We start from the raw sequence: 13,875 nt of genomic DNA, 5'->3' as shown, positions 1-13,875 counted from the left end.
AGACAGCGCTGAGGGGAGAGTGAGCCGAAAGCCAACCAGCACTGAGGGGAGTGCGAGCAGACAGCCAGCAGTGAGGGGAATGTGAGCAGACAGACAGACAGCACTGAGGGGAGTGTGAGCAGACAGACAGCACTAAGGGGTTTGTGAACAGACAGCACTGAGGGGAGTGTGAGCAGACAGACAGTGCTGAGGGAGAGCGAACAGACAGTGCTGAGGGGAGTGTGAGCAGACAGACAGACAGCACTGAGGGGAGTGTGAGCAGACAGACAGTACTGAGCGGAGTGTGAGCAGACAGACAGAAACCATCGAGGAGAGTGTGAGCAGACAGACAGACTGCACTGAGTGCATTGTAAGCAGAAATGCAGACAGCACTGACGGGAGTGTGAGCAGACAGACAGACAGCGCTGGGGGGAGTGTGCGCAGACAGACAGACAGCACTGAGGGGAGTTTGAGCAGACAGACAGACAGCATTGAGGGGAGCATGAACAGACAGACAGACATCACTCAGGAGAGTGTGAGCAGACAGACAGTGCTGAGGGGAGTGTGAGCCGAAAGCCAACCAGCACAGAGGGGAGTGCGAGCAGACAGCCAGCAGTGAGGGGAATGTGAGCAGGCAGACAGACAGCACTGAGGGGAGTGTGAGCAGTCAGACAGCACTAAGGGGTTTGTGAACAGACAGCACTGAGGGGACTGTGAGCAGACAGACAGAAGCACTGAGGGGAGTGTGAGCAGACAGACAGCAGTGAGGGGAATGTATGCAGGCAGACAGCCAGCACTTAGGGAAGTGCGAGCAGACAGAAAGCCAGCATTGAGGGGAGTGTGAACAAACAGACAGACAGTGCTGTGGGGAGCTTGAGCAGACGGACAGACAGTCCTGAGTGGAGTGTGAACAGACAGACAGACAGCACTGAGCGGAGAGTGAGCAGACAGACAGACAGCACTGAGGGGAGTGTGAGCAGACAGACAGACAGCTCTGAGGGGAGTGTGAGCTGAGAGACAGCACTGAGGGGAGTGTGAACAGACAGACAGACAGTGCTGAGGGGAGTGTGAGCATACAGACAGTACTAAGGGGAGTTTGAACAGACAGACAGCGCTGAGGGGACTGCGAACAGACAGCACTGAGGGGAGTATGAGCAGAAAGACAGATAACTCTGAGGGGATTGTGAGCAGACAGCCAGTACTAAAGGGAATGTGAGCAGACAGACAGGTAGCACTGAGGGGAGTCTGAGAAGACAGAGAGACAGCACTGAGGGGAGCGTGAGCAGACAGACAGACAGCACTGAGGGGAGTGTAAGCATACAGACAGCGCTGAGGGGAGTGTGAACAGAAAGCACTGAGGGGAGTGTGAGCAGACAGACAGACAGCGCTGAGGGGAGTGTGAGCAGACAGACAGCCAGTACTGAGGGGATTGTAAGCAGACAGACAGGCAGTACTCAGAGGATTGTAAGCAGACAGGCACATAGCCCTGAGGGGAGTGACAGCAAACAGACGGACAGCACTGCGGGAAGCGTGAGCAGATAGACAGACAGCACCGAGGGGATTGAAAGCAGACAGACTGAAAGCACTGTGGGGAGTGTGAGCAGAGGGACAGAAACTGCTGAGGGGAGTGTGAGCAGACAGACAGACAGCGCTGAGGGCACTGTGAGCAGACAGACAGAAGCACTGAGGGGAGTGTGAGCAGACAGACAGAAACCACCGAGGAGAGTGTGAGCAGACAGACAGACTGCACTGAGTGCATTGTAAGCAGAAATGCAGACAGCACTGACGGGAGTGTGAGCAGACAGACAGACAGCGCTGGGGGGAGTGTGCGCAGACAGACAGACAGCACTGAGGGGAGTTTGAGTAGACAGACAGCATTGAGGGGAGCATGAACAGACAGACAGACAGCACTGAGGAGAGTGTGAGCAGACAGACAGTGCTGAGGGGAGTGTGAGAAGACAGACAGCACTGAGGGGAGAGTGAGCCGAAAGCCAACCAGCACTGAGGGGAGTGCGAGCAGACAGCCAGCAGTGAGGGGAGTGTGAGCAGACAGACAGCACTGAGGGGAGTGTATGCAGAGAGACAGCCAAAACCTAGGGGAATGTGAGCAGACAGACAGAAGTGATGAAGGGAGTGTGAGCAATCAGAAAGACAAAACTGAGGGCAGTGTAATCAGACAGACAGACAGCACTGAGGGAAACGTGAGCAGAAAGCCAGCCAGCATTGAGAGGAGTGTGAGCAGACAGACAGACAGTACTGAGGGGAGTGTGAGCAGACAGACAGAAACCACCGAGGAGAGTGTGAGCAGACAGACAGACTGCACTGAGTGCATTGTAAGCAGAAATGCAGACAGCACTGACGGGAGTGTGAGCAGACAGACAGACAGCACTGAGGGGAGTTTGAGCAGACAGACAGACAGCATTGAGGGGAGCATGAACAGACAGACAGACAGCACTGAGGAGAGTGTGAGCAGACAGACAGCACTGAGGGGAGAGTGAGCCGAAAGCCAACCAGCACTGAGGGGAGTGCGAGCAGACAGCCAGCAGTGAGGGGAATGTGAGCAGACAGACAGACAGCACTGAGGGGAGTGTGAGCAGACAGACAGCACTAAGGGGTTTGTGAACAGACAGCACTGAGGGGAGTGTGAGCAGACAGACAGTGCTGAGCGGGAGTGAACAGACAGCGCTGAGGGGAGTGTGAGCAGACAGACAGACAGCACTGAGGCGTGTGTAAGCAGAAAGACAGCGCTGAGGGGAGTGTGAACAGACAGCACTGAGGGGGTATGAGCAGAAAGACAGATAACTCTGATGGGAGTGTGAGCAGACAGCCATTACTAAAGGGAATGTGAGCAGACAGACAGGTAGCACTGAGGGGAGTCTGAGAAGACAGACAGACAGCACTGAGGGGAGCGTGAGCAGACAGACAGACAGCACTGAAGGGAGTGTAAGCAGACACACAGCGCTGAGGGGAGTGTGAACAGACAGCACTGAGGGGAGTGTGAGCAGACAGACAGACAGGGCTGAGGGGAGTGTGAGCAGACAGACAGAAGCCCTGAGGGGAGTGTGAGCAATCAGACAAACAGCACTGAGGGGAGTGTAAGCAGACAGACAGCCAGCACTGAGGGAAACATGAGCAGAAAGCCAGCCAGCATTGAGAGGAGTGTGAGCAGAAGGACAGACATTACTGAGGGGAGTGTGAGCAGACAGACAGACAGACAGCACCGAGGGGAGAGTGAGCAGAGAGACGGACTGCACTGAGGGCATTGTAAGCAGACAGGCAGACAGCACTGACGGGAGTGTGAGCAGACAGACAGACAGCGCTGAGGGGAGTGTGAGCAGACAGACAGCCAGTACTGAGGGGATTGTAAGCAGACAGATAGGCAGTACTCAGAGGATTGTAAGCAGACAGGCACATAGCCCTGAGGGGAGTGACAGCAAACAGACGGACAGCACTGCGGGAAGTGTGAGCAGATAGACAGACAGCACTGAGGGGATTGAAAGCAGACAGACTGAAAGCGCTGTGGGGAGTGTGAGCAGGGGGACAGAAACTGCTGAGGGGAGTGTGAGCAGACAGACAGACAGCGCTGAGGGGACTGTGAGCAGACAGACAGCCAGTACTGAGGGGATTGTAAGCAGACAGACAGGCAGTACTCAGAGGATTGTCAGCAGACAGGCACACAGCCCTGAGGGGAGTGACAGCAAACAGACAGACAGCACTGCGGGAAGCGTGAGCAGATAGACAGACAGCACCGAGGGGATTGAAAGCAGACAGACTGAAAGCACTGTGGGGAGTGTGAGCAGAGGGACAGAAACTGCTGAGGGGAGTGTGAGCAGACAGACAGACAGCGCTGAGGGCACTGTGAGCAGACAGACAGAAGCACTGAGGGGAGTGTGAGCAGACAGACAGCACTGAGGGGAGTGTATGCAGAGAGACAGCCAAAACTTAGGGGAATGTGAGCAGACAGACAGAAGTGATGAAGGGAGTGTGAGCAATCAGAAAGACAAAACTGAGGGGAGTGTAAGCAGACAGACAGACAGCACTGAGGGAAACGTGAGCAGAAAGCCAGCCAGCATTGAGAGGAGTGTGAGCAGACAGACAGACAGTACTGAGGGGAGTGTGAGCAGACAGACAGAAACCACCGAGGAGATTGTGAGCAGACAGACAGACTGCACTGAGTGCATTGTAAGCAGAAATGCAGACAGCACTGACGGGAGTGTGAGCAGACAGACAGACAGCGCTGGGGGGAGTGTGCGCAGACAGACAGACAGCACTGAGGGGAGTTTGAGTAGACAGACAGCATTGAGGGGAGCATGAACAGACAGACAGACAGCACTGAGGAGAGTGTGAGCAGACAGACAGTGCTGAGGGGAGTGTGAGCAGACAGACAGCACTGAGGGGAGTGTATGCAGAGAGACAGCCAAAACTTAGGGGAATGTGAGCGGACAGACAGAAGTGATGAAGGGAGTGTGAGCAATCAGAAAGACAAAACTGAGGGGAGTGTAAGCAGACAGACAGACAGCACTGAGGGAAACGTGAGCAGAAAGCCAGCCAGCATTGAGAGGAGTGTGAGCAGACAGACAGACAGTACTGAGGGGAGTGTGAGCAGACAGACAGAAACCACCGAGGAGAGTGTGAGCAGACAGACAGACTGCACTGAGTGCATTGTAAGCAGAAATGCAGACAGCACTGACGGGAGTGTGAGCAGACAGACAGACAGCGCTGGGGGGAGTGTGCGCAGACAGACAGACAGCACTGAGGGGAGTTTGAGCAGACAGACAGACAGCATTGAGGGGAGCATGAACAGACAGACAGACAGCACTGAGGAGAGTGTGAGCAGACAGACAGTGCTGAGGGGAGTGTGAGAAGAGAGACAGCGCTGAGGGGAGAGTGAGCCGAAAGCCAACCAGCACTGAGGGGAGTGCGAGCAGACAGCCAGCAGTGAGGGGAATGTGAGCAGACAGACAGACAGCACTGAGGGGAGTGTGAGCAGACAGACAGCACTAAGGGGTTTGTGAACAGACAGCACTGAGGGGAGTGTGAGCAGACAGACAGTGCTGAGGGAGAGCGAACAGACAGTGCTGAGGGGAGTGTGAGCAGACAGACAGACAGCACTGAGGGGAGTGTGAGCAGACAGACAGTACTGAGCGGAGTGTGAGCAGACAGACAGAAACCATCGAGGAGAGTGTGAGCAGACAGACAGACTGCACTGAGTGCATTGTAAGCAGAAATGCAGACAGCACTGACGGGAGTGTGAGCAGACAGACAGACAGCGCTGGGGGGAGTGTGCGCAGACAGACAGACAGCACTGAGGGGAGTTTGAGCAGACAGACAGACAGCATTGAGGGGAGCATGAACAGACAGACAGACATCACTCAGGAGAGTGTGAGCAGACAGACAGTGCTGAGGGGAGTGTGAGCCGAAAGCCAACCAGCACAGAGGGGAGTGCGAGCAGACAGCCAGCAGTGAGGGGAATGTGAGCAGGCAGACAGACAGCACTGAGGGGAGTGTGAGCAGACAGACAGCACTAAGGGGTTTGTGAACAGACAGCACTGAGGGGACTGTGAGCAGACAGACAGAAGCACTGAGGGGAGTGTGAGCAGACAGACAGCAGTGAGGGGAATGTATGCAGGCAGACAGCCAGCACTTAGGGAAGTGCGAGCAGACAGAAAGCCAGCATTGAGGGGAGTGTGAACAAACAGACAGACAGTGCTGTGGGGAGCTTGAGCAGACGGACAGACAGTCCTGAGTGGAGTGTGAACAGACAGACAGACAGCACTGAGCGGAGAGTGAGCAGACAGACAGACAGCACTGAGGGGAGTGTGAGCAGACAGACAGACAGCTCTGAGGGGAGTGTGAGCTGAGAGACAGCACTGAGGGGAGTGTGAACAGACAGACAGACAGTGCTGAGGGGAGTGTGAGCATACAGACAGTACTAAGGGGAGTTTGAACAGACAGACAGCGCTGAGGGGACTGCGAACAGACAGCACTGAGGGGAGTATGAGCAGAAAGACAGATAACTCTGAGGGGATTGTGAGCAGACAGCCAGTACTAAAGGGAATGTGAGCAGACAGACAGGTAGCACTGAGGGGAGTCTGAGAAGACAGAGAGACAGCACTGAGGGGAGCGTGAGCAGACAGACAGACAGCACTGAGGGGAGTGTAAGCATACAGACAGCGCTGAGGGGAGTGTGAACAGAAAGCACTGAGGGGAGTGTGAGCAGACAGACAGACAGCGCTGAGGGGAGTGTGAGCAGACAGACAGCCAGTACTGAGGGGATTGTAAGCAGACAGACAGGCAGTACTCAGAGGATTATAAGCAGACAGGCACATAGCCCTGAGGGGAGTGACAGCAAACAGACGGACAGCACTGCGGGAAGCGTGAGCAGATAGACAGACAGCACCGAGGGGATTGAAAGCAGACAGACTGAAAGCACTGTGGGGAGTGTGAGCAGAGGGACAGAAACTGCTGAGGGGAGTGTGAGCAGACAGACAGACAGCGCTGAGGGCACTGTGAGCAGACAGACAGAAGCACTGAGGGGAGTGTGAGCAGACAGACAGCACTGAAGGGAGTGTATGCAGAGAGACAGCCAAAACCTAGGGGAATGTGAGCAGACAGACAGAAGTGATGAAGGGAGTGTGAGCAATCAGAAAGACACCACTGAGGGGAGTGTAAGCAGACAGACAGACAGCACTGAGGGAAACGTGAGCAGAAAGCCAGCCAGCATTGAGAGGAGTGTGAGCAGACAGACAGACAGTACTGAGGGGAGTGTGAGCAGACAGACAGAAACCACCGAGGAGAGTGTGAGCAGACAGACAGACTGCACTGAGTGCATTGTAAGCAGAAATGCAGACAGCACTGACGGGAGTGTGAGCAGACAGACAGACAGCGCTGGGGGGAGTGTGCGCAGACAGACAGACAGCACTGAGGGGAGTTTGAGTAGACAGACAGCATTGAGGGGAGCATGAACAGACAGACAGACAGCACTGAGGAGAGTGTGAGCAGACAGACAGTGCTGAGGGGAGTGTGAGAAGACAGACAGCACTGAGGGGAGAGTGAGCCGAAAGCCAACCAGCACTGAGGGGAGTGCGAGCAGACAGCCAGCAGTGAGGGGAGTGTGAGCAGACAGACAGCACTGAGGGGAGTGTATGCAGAGAGACAGCCAAAACCTAGGGGAATGTGAGCAGACAGACAGAAGTGATGAAGGGAGTGTGAGCAATCAGAAAGACAAAACTGAGGGCAGTGTAATCAGACAGACAGACAGCACTGAGGGAAACGTGAGCAGAAAGCCAGCCAGCATTGAGAGGAGTGTGAGCAGACAGACAGACAGTACTGAGGGGAGTGTGAGCAGACAGACAGAAACCACCGAGGAGAGTGTGAGCAGACAGACAGACTGCACTGAGTGCATTGTAAGCAGAAATGCAGACAGCACTGACGGGAGTGTGAGCAGACAGACAGACAGCACTGAGGGGAGTTTGAGCAGACAGACAGACAGCATTGAGGGGAGCATGAACAGACAGACAGACAGCACTGAGGAGAGTGTGAGCAGACAGACAGCACTGAGGGGAGAGTGAGCCGAAAGCCAACCAGCACTGAGGGGAGTGCGAGCAGACAGCCAGCAGTGAGGGGAATGTGAGCAGACAGACAGACAGCACTGAGGGGAGTGTGAGCAGACAGACAGCACTAAGGGGTTTGTGAACAGACAGCACTGAGGGGAGTGTGAGCAGACAGACAGTGCTGAGCGGGAGTGAACAGACAGCGCTGAGGGGAGTGTGAGCAGACAGACAGACAGCACTGAGGCGTGTGTAAGCAGAAAGACAGCGCTGAGGGGAGTGTGAACAGACAGCACTGAGGGGGTATGAGCAGAAAGACAGATAACTCTGATGGGAGTGTGAGCAGACAGCCATTACTAAAGGGAATGTGAGCAGACAGACAGGTAGCACTGAGGGGAGTCTGAGAAGACAGACAGACAGCACTGAGGGGAGCGTGAGCAGACAGACAGACAGCACTGAAGGGAGTGTAAGCAGACACACAGCGCTGAGGGGAGTGTGAACAGACAGCACTGAGGGGAGTGTGAGCAGACAGACAGACAGGGCTGAGGGGAGTGTGAGCAGACAGACAGAAGCCCTGAGGGGAGTGTGAGCAATCAGACAAACAGCACTGAGGGGAGTGTAAGCAGACAGACAGCCAGCACTGAGGGAAACATGAGCAGAAAGCCAGCCAGCATTGAGAGGAGTGTGAGCAGAAGGACAGACATTACTGAGGGGAGTGTGAGCAGACAGACAGACAGACAGCACCGAGGGGAGAGTGAGCAGAGAGACGGACTGCACTGAGGGCATTGTAAGCAGACAGGCAGACAGCACTGACGGGAGTGTGAGCAGACAGACAGACAGCTCTGAGGGGAGTGTGAGCAGACAGACAGCCAGTACTGAGGGGATTGTAAGCAGACAGACAGGCAGTACTCAGAGGATTGTAAGCAGACAGGCACATAGCCCTGAGGGGAGTGACAGCAAACAGACGGACAGCACTGCGGGAAGTGTGAGCAGATAGACAGACAGCACTGAGGGGATTGAAAGCAGACAGACTGAAAGCGCTGTGGGGAGTGTGAGCAGGGGGACAGAAACTGCTGAGGGGAGTGTGAGCAGACAGACAGACAGCGCTGAGGGGACTGTGAGCAGACAGACAGCCAGTACTGAGGGGATTGTAAGCAGACAGACAGGCAGTACTCAGAGGATTGTCAGCAGACAGGCACACAGCCCTGAGGGGAGTGACAGCAAACAGACAGACAGCACTGCGGGAAGCGTGAGCAGATAGACAGACAGCACCGAGGGGATTGAAAGCAGACAGACTGAAAGCACTGTGGGGAGTGTGAGCAGAGGGACAGAAACTGCTGAGGGGAGTGTGAGCAGACAGACAGACAGCGCTGAGGGCACTGTGAGCAGACAGACAGAAGCACTGAGGGGAGTGTGAGCAGACAGACAGCACTGAGGGGAGTGTATGCAGAGAGACAGCCAAAACTTAGGGGAATGTGAGCAGACAGACAGAAGTGATGAAGGGAGTGTGAGCAATCAGAAAGACAAAACTGAGGGGAGTGTAAGCAGACAGACAGACAGCACTGAGGGAAACGTGAGCAGAAAGCCAGCCAGCATTGAGAGGAGTGTGAGCAGACAGACAGACAGTACTGAGGGGAGTGTGAGCAGACAGACAGAAACCACCGAGGAGATTGTGAGCAGACAGACAGACTGCACTGAGTGCATTGTAAGCAGAAATGCAGACAGCACTGACGGGAGTGTGAGCAGACAGACAGACAGCGCTGGGGGGAGTGTGCGCAGACAGACAGACAGCACTGAGGGGAGTTTGAGTAGACAGACAGCATTGAGGGGAGCATGAACAGACAGACAGACAGCACTGAGGAGAGTGTGAGCAGACAGACAGTGCTGAGGGGAGTGTGAGAAGACAGACAGCACTGAGGGGAGAGTGAGCCGAAAGCCAACCAGCACTGAGGGGAGTGCGAGCAGACAGCCAGCAGTGAGGGGAGTGTGAGCAGACAGACAGCACTGAGGGGAGTGTATGCAGAGAGACAGCCAAAACGTAGGGGAATGTGAGCAGACAGACAGAAGTGATGAAGGGAGTGTGAGCAATCAGAAAGACAAAACTGAGGGCAGTGTAATCAGACAGACAGACAGCACTGAGGGAAACGTGAGCAGAAAGCCAGCCAGCATTGAGAGGAGTGTGAGCAGACAGACAGACAGTACTGAGGGGAGTGTGAGCAGACAGACAGAAACCACCGAGGAGAGTGTGAGCAGACAGACAGACTGCACTGAGTGCATTGTAAGCAGAAATGCAGACAGCACTGACGGGAGTGTGAGCAGACAGACAGACAGCGCTGGGGGGAGTGTGCGCAGACAGACAGACAGCACTGAGGGGAGTTTGAGCAGACAGACAGACAGCATTGAGGGGAGCATGAACAGACAGACAGACAGCACTGAGGAGAGTGTGAGCAGACAGACAGCACTGAGGGGAGAGTGAGCCGAAAGCCAACCAGCACTGAGGGGAGTGCGAGCAGACAGCCAGCAGTGAGGGGAATGTGAGCAGACAGACAGACAGCACTGAGGGGAGTGTGGGCAGACAGACAGCACTAAGGGGTTTGTGAACAGACAGCACTGAGGGGAGTGTGAGCAGACAGACAGTGCTGAGCGGGAGTGAACAGACAGCGCTGAGGGGAGTGTGAGCAGACAGACAGACAGCACTGAGGCGTGTGTAAGCAGAAAGACAGCGCTGAGGGGAGTGTGAACAGACAGCACTGAGGGGGTATGAGCAGAAAGACAGATAACTCTGATGGGAGTGTGAGCAGACAGCCATTACTAAAGGGAATGTGAGCAGACAGACAGGTAGCACTGAGGGGAGTCTGAGAAGACAGACAGACAGCACTGAGGGGAGCGTGAGCAGACAGACAGACAGCACTGAAGGGAGTGTAAGCAGACACACAGCGCTGAGGGGAGTGTGAACAGACAGCACTGAGGGGAGTGTGAGCAGACAGACAGACAGGGCTGAGGGGAGTGTGAGCAGACAGACAGAAGCCCTGAGGGGAGTGTGAGCAATCAGACAAACAGCACTGAGGGGAGTGTAAGCAGACAGACAGCCAGCACTGAGGGAAACATGAGCAGAAAGCCAGCCAGCATTGAGAGGAGTGTGAGCAGAAGGACAGACATTACTGAGGGGAGTGTGAGCAGACAGACAGACAGACAGCACCGAGGGGAGAGTGAGCAGAGAGACGGACTGCACTGAGGGCATTGTAAGCAGACAGGCAGACAGCACTGACGGGAGTGTGAGCAGACAGACAGACAGCGCTGAGGGGAGTGTGAGCAGACAGACAGCCAGCACTGAGGGCAGTGTGAGCAGACAGACAGCCAGTACTGAGGGGATTGTAAGCAGACAGACAGGCAGTACTCAGAGGATTGTAAGCAGACAGGCACATAGCCCTGAGGGGAGTGACAGCAAACAGACGGACAGCACTGCGGGAAGCGTGAGCAGATAGACAGACAGCACCGAGGGGATTGAAAGCAGACAGACTGAAAGCACTGTGGGGAGTGTGAGCAGAGGGACAGAAACTGCTGAGGGGAGTGTGAGCAGACAGACAGACAGCGCTGAGGGCACTGTGAGCAGACAGACAGAAGCACTGAGGGGAGTGTGAGCAGACAGACAGCACTGAGGGGAGTGTATGCAGAGAGACAGCCAAAACTTAGGGGAATGTGAGCAGACAGACAGAAGTGATGAAGGGAGTGTGAGCAATCAGAAAGACAAAACTGAGGGGAGTGTAAGCAGACAGACAGACAGCACTGAGGGAAACGTGAGCAGAAAGCCAGCCAGCATTGAGAGGAGTGTGAGCAGACAGACAGACAGTACTGAGGGGAGTGTGAGCAGACAGACAGAAACCACCGAGGAGAGTGTGAGCAGACAGACAGACTGCACTGAGTGCATTGTAAGCAGAAATGCAGACAGCACTGACGGGAGTGTGAGCAGACAGACAGACAGCGCTGGGGGGAGTGTGCGCAGACAGACAGACAGCACTGAGGGGAGTTTGAGTAGACAGACAGCATTGAGGGGAGCATGAACAGACAGACAGACAGCACTGAGGAGAGTGTGAGCAGACAGACAGTGCTGAGGGGAGTGTGAGAAGACAGACAGCACTGAGGGGAGAGTGAGCCGAAAGCCAACCAGCACTGAGGGGAGTGCGAGCAGACAGCCAGCAGTGAGGGGAGTGTGAGCAGACAGACAGCACTGAGGGGAGTGTATGCAGAGAGACAGCCAAAACTTAGGGGAATGTGAGCAGACAGACAGAAGTGATGAAGGGAGTGTGAGCAATCAGAAAGACAAAACTGAGGGCAGTGTAATCAGACAGACAGACAGCACTGAGGGAAACGTGAGCAGAAAGCCAGCCAGCATTGAGAGGAGTGTGAGCAGACAGACAGACAGTACTGAGGGGAGTGTGAGCAGACAGACAGAAACCACCGAGGAGAGTGTGAGCAGACAGACAGACTGCACTGAGTGCATTGTAAGCAGAAATGCAGACAGCACTGACGGGAGTGTGAGCAGACAGACAGACAGCGCTGGGGGGAGTGTGCGCAGACAGACAGACAGCACTGAGGGGAGTTTGAGCAGACAGACAGACAGCATTGAGGGGAGCATGAACAGACAGACAGACAGCACTGAGGAGAGTGTGAGCAGACAGACAGCACTGAGGGGAGAGTGAGCCGAAATCCAACCAGCACTGAGGGGAGTGCGAGCAGACAGCCAGCAGTGAGGGGAATGTGAGCAGACAGACAGACAGCACTGAGGGGAGTGTGAGCAGACAGACAGCACTAAGGGGTTTGTGAACAGACAGCACTGAGGGGAGTGTGAGCAGACAGACAGTGCTGAGCGGGAGTGAACAGACAGCGCTGAGGGGAGTGTGAGCAGACAGACAGACAGCACTGAGGCGTGTGTAAGCAGAAAGACAGCGCTGAGGGGAGTGTGAACAGACAGCACTGAGGGGGTATGAGCAGAAAGACAGATAACTCTGATGGGAGTGTGAGCAGACAGCCATTACTAAAGGGAATGTGAGCAGACAGACAGGTAGCACTGAGGGGAGTCTGAGAAGACAGACAGACAGCACTGAGGGGAGCGTGAGCAGACAGACAGACAGCACTGAAGGGAGTGTAAGCAGACACACAGCGCTGAGGGGAGTGTGAACAGACAGCACTGAGGGGAGTGTGAGCAGACAGACAGACAGGGCTGAGGGGAGTGTGAGCAGACAGACAGAAGCCCTGAGGGGAGTGTGAGCAATCAGACAAACAGCACTGAGGGGAGTGTAAGCAGACAGACAGCCAGCACTGAGGGAAACATGAGCAGAAAGCCAGCCAGCATTGAGAGGAGTGTGAGCAGAAGGACAGACATTACTGAGGGGAGTGTGAGCAGACAGACAGGCAGACAGCACCGAGGGGAGAGTGAGCAGAGAGACGGACTGCACTGAGGGCATTGTAAGCAGACAGGCAGACAGCACTGACGGGAGTGTGAGCAGACAGACAGACAGCGCTGAGGGGAGTGTGAGCAGACAGACAGCCAGTACTGAGGGGATTGTAAGCAGACAGACAGGCAGTACTCAGAGGATTGTAAGCAGACAGGCACATAGCCCTGAGGGGAGTGACAGCAAACAGACGGACAGCACTGCGGGAAGTGTGAGCAGATAGACAGACAGCACTGAGGGGATTGAAAGCAGACAGACTGAAAGCGCTGTGGGGAGTGTGAGCAGGGGGACAGAAACTGCTGAGGGGAGTGTGAGCAGAGAGACAGACAGCGCTGAGGGGACTGTGAGCAGACAGACAGCCAGTACTGAGGGGATTGTAAGCAGACAGACAGGCAGTACTCAGAGGATTGTCAGCAGACAGGCACACAGCCCTGAGGGGAGTGACAGCAAACAGACAGACAGCACTGCGGGAAGCGTGAGCAGATAGACAGACAGCACCGAGGGGATTGAAAGCAGACAGACTGAAAGCACTGTGGGTAGTGTGAGCAGAGGGACAGAAACTGCTGAGGGGAGTGTGAGCAGACAGACAGACAGCGCTGAGGGCACTGTGAGCAGACAGACAGAAGCACTGAGGGGAGTGTGAGCAGACAGACAGCACTGAGGGGAGTGTATGCAGAGAGACAGCCAAAACTTAGGGGAATGTGAGCAGACAGACAGAAGTGATGAAGGGAGTGTGAGCAATCAGAAAGACAAAACTGAGGGGAGTGTAAGCAGACAGACAGACAGCACTGAGGGAAACGTGAGCAGAAAGCCAGCCAGCATTGAGAGGAGTGTGAGCAGACAGACAGACAGTACTGAGGGGAGTGTGAGCAGACAGACAGAAACCACCGAGG

General features: G+C 55.1%; 1 protein-coding gene across 1 annotated transcript in view; it reads right to left on the bottom strand.

Moving 5' to 3' along the window:
- Positions 1-13,875, bottom strand: part of LOC121281472 (serine/threonine-protein kinase 32A-like) — an 892,779-nt gene that overhangs the window by 362,003 nt on the left and 516,901 nt on the right. The window lies entirely within an intron of this gene.

This window comes from Carcharodon carcharias, chromosome 8 (assembly GCF_017639515.1).
Source record: "Carcharodon carcharias isolate sCarCar2 chromosome 8, sCarCar2.pri, whole genome shotgun sequence".
NCBI classification, from domain to species: Eukaryota; Metazoa; Chordata; class Chondrichthyes; order Lamniformes; family Lamnidae; genus Carcharodon; species Carcharodon carcharias.
The sequence above is the reverse complement of the archived record's forward strand: the minus strand, read 5'-3'. Positions and strand labels throughout refer to the sequence as shown.